This window comes from Oratosquilla oratoria, chromosome 22 (assembly GCF_046742065.1).
Source record: "Oratosquilla oratoria isolate Oo_2021 chromosome 22, ASM4674206v1, whole genome shotgun sequence".
Taxonomy (NCBI): Eukaryota; Metazoa; Arthropoda; class Malacostraca; order Stomatopoda; family Squillidae; genus Oratosquilla; species Oratosquilla oratoria.
In genome coordinates, this window is record NC_134798.1 from 24,683,251 (window position 1) to 24,687,040 (window position 3,790).

Consider the following 3,790-nt stretch of genomic DNA (forward strand, 5'->3'; position numbering starts at 1 on the left):
ATGGAACATCGGTGAACGAAATAGGGATCATATTAGTAGATGAGACAAAGAGCGTTAGCAATGTTATGGTCATAAGTAAAGTAAATATAGGTAGTGTCCATAGAGTGGTAGGTTGCATGGCCAAATTCAATCCCAGAGCTGAAGGAAATAAACTAGTTTTGAGAGAAAAAAAATCTTGCGAAAGTTACGGATAACAAGAAAAAAATTAAATTAAAAAGATTTGAAGCTGTAAAAAATAACGAGAACACTATCGAAGATATGAATTTGAATTTAGTGAATATCATTTGGGAAAATGGCAGAAAAAGTAGGAAGTTAGTTAAAAAAAACATTAGAGAGAAAAAAAAGTCCAAAGCTATAAATGATCTAATAAAAAGAAGGTGGACTATGCCGATTAAAAGCACCAGAGACAAAATAGAGAGAGCATAACTAAACAGCCTTATCAAATAACTCAAAGAAACATGGATGATATAAAGGAAAGTATTCGGAAAGGTAAAAAGTATTAAAAGGGCTGGGCATAGATTAACTTTGGGGATGCAGCAAATGATGTCCTTGAAAGATAGAAATATAGAGATTATTAAATGCAGAGACAGAATGGTAAAAAGAGCTTTACTTGCCAAAGACTGTAGTTGAGTCAGCAGATTCATCGTTGACGTTAGTAGTGTATCTGAAGTTACAAAGGAAGAAGTAGAGTATGCTCTAAAAATATGAAACGGGGAAAAACACCTGGAGAAAATGGTATATAGATAGATCTTCTGAAAGACGCAAGGAAAGAACTTTATATCAAATTAGCTCAGTTGTACTCCCATTTTCTACGCCAATAAAGTGTTCTTGTATCATAGTGCAATGCTATATTTATTTTGCTTCAGAAAAAAGAAGATAAGAAAGATTTTTGTAACTACCGACCGATTAGATTATCAAATGTATAAAGTATTCACCAAGATCCTAACAAATAGACTATGTGAATGAAAGACCGCGTTTTAGATATAATTGGGTTATGCCAAACAAAAAAGAAAGGAGCAAAAAATATTTCATGATGATTATAAGGTTTTATGAAAGATGAGATATTGGTAAACAAGTTGGAGAGTCCGATTACAGATGAACTGGCTAAGACCTGATTGCTAAAAAAAAAAAAAAAAAATCCGAACCTCTGAAATTAAGCTTAGTAAACGTAGCAGTGGTAAGGGTAGAAATACAACGGTAGACTTTACACAGGGAATAATTTGATCAACTACTGCAAGAGATTAGAGAAACTGTAAGATAAAGGGGGGATGTGATGATTATTAGAGAATAAAATGAGCCAATTTGCAAAGAGGAGAGCAGGACTATGACAAAAAAAATTGAAGAAAGAAAAAACGGATGGAAGTGAAAAGAGTGAGAGGGAAGGTGAGTCAGGTAGAGAGGAAGAGGTTAAAGGCACAAATGGGCAGAAGTTAATGGAACAGAAAGCGGTAATGGGAAAAATGGGTAGAGTATCTTATAATGTTGTTGAATGTGGACGCGGTTAGGAAGAGCTGATTGTGGTAAGTGGAGGAACTAGGAAAATGTGTGTGTGTGTGTGTGTGTGTGTGTGTGTGTGTGTGTGTGTGTGTGTGTGTGTGTGTGTGTGTGTGTGTGTGTGTGTGTGTGTGCGTGTGTGTGCGTGTGCGTGTGTGTGTGTGTGTGTGTGTGTGTGTGTGTATGTGTGTGTGTGTGTGTGTGTGTGTGTGTGTGTGTGTGTGTGTGTGTGTGTGTGTGTGTGTGTGTGTGTGTGTGTGTGTGTGTGTGTTAAATTATGCATTTCATAGCCATCAAGAATAAGGCAAATAAACATAGCACAAATGGATCAAGAAACAAAATATGTATACAGACCCTTCTATGATTATCCCCTTTGTTACTAAAAGTATCATTATACCGTTATCTGCCAAGACAAATCATAGATTGGGTCTAGCAAAAATAAACCTAAAACACAAGAGTAAATCGTGATCGAAAATCAATTAGAATAGAATTTCTAAAAGAAACAGACTAGGAGAACTATGAAAAATATACAGTGGTAAATAGGAATGCGAACAGTAAAAATAGTCACTGGAATGAGCTTAAAACTAGATTACTGATCATTATTTGGAACACTTAGCATTAACGTGAGGAGAAAATCGAAAAAAAAATCTACCCCTTGGTTTAATGGAGAGGTTAAAACAGCAGTAAACGAAAAGATGAGATGATTTAGCTTATGAATAGAATATAGAAACTAGAAATTATTAAGTTTGTTCAAATTTTGTGGACGCAAGAAACTGGGCTGTAGATTGAAAATATGTAAGAGTGAAGAAAACTAGAGTTGACGAGGATTAAGAAGATAGTTGATAAGGATAGCTTGACCACAGAAGTACTGAAAACAGGAGGATCTAACGCAGTGGGGTGAATGGCCAGATTGTTTAACAGAACTTTTAAGAGAAGAGAGGGCACAAGGAGATTGTCAGTAAGCTGCTATACAAGAACAAGGACAAAACATCAAACTGTACTGATTCCGACGCGTGTCGTTGATTTTGCATGTAGGTAGACTATATGAAATGTACTTAAATTAGAACCAAAGATAATGAAACTAAGTTAAACAACTATTAGTAAGGATTCAGTCCAGGAGGAAGCACCATAGATATGTTTCTGTCATGTGAATTATATTAGAAAGAAACTAGAAAAAACTAGAAAAAAACGTTAGATAGAATGAAAGAAAAAAAAATTGAAACATGTCGAAAGATGGTTTGCATGCAACTCATTTAGCCGGATCGGGGGTGCTGATTATGGTGAGGACTGAAGTAAGAGACTGAGGAATAATTTCTCCACTTGCGTCGAAAAAAATTGATTCACCATAGTAGATAATAATATTGTAAAAACAGATCCTCTCGGTGCTTCTCAAACAACTATGGATCGATGGCAAATGGGAAAGCAAGAAAATGTAATGGAAATAAAAAAACAACAACTAAACTAAACATATAGTATGAAATCAGATAAGATTGAAGGGTTTAGTTCGAATATCAATGTAATATGAGTAACAGGATACCATTTACGGAACATCGTTTTCTTAACGAAATACATAGATTAGAAAACAATAACAATGCTTGTATATAACAATGTGATTGGAAAGCCAGATCATTTCAACTTTCTATATTATGGCTTACCAAATTATCTACTGAAGAGGGCTGCAAAACTAATTAAAAGTTTGCCTTAGCAAGCAAATATCACATTGGCATTAATTTCACTGAACTGGTTACCAGTTAAGGCATGAATTGTTTATAAGATGTGTGTCTTGACTTACCAAGTCTTAAAGTGTGGAAAACCAGGATGTATAAGAGATCTATTACGAAAGTTCTAGTCAGAGACATCTATAATGCTGAATCATTGTCTAGGCCCGCCTCGATTAGATGTACCGAGGAGCAACTTGGAAATTAGTTTCAGAGCTTCTACAAGATATGCACTGGGGCAGTACAACAGGCTGCCGAATGACATAACGATTAGAGACAGTAAAGCGATGTTTAAAAAGAAGCTGAATACTCATCCATTTATTGAATGCTACGACCTAAAAGAAGGGAGTATTAGAAACAACTACAACTGCTATAAAGATGTAAGGTAGGGACCTGCAGAGCACTGTGTGGAGCAGGGCCTTAGAAATCGACACTTCAATTACAAAGTGAACAACAATTAACAAGTATCATCAACCTTTGGCTGCAAGATTTCGTGGTGTTTACTGAGGAAGGTGAGGAAGAGAGGAAAATAAATCTATAATATTTAGAAGAGGCAAGTTAAGAAAGAGACTTCTTTC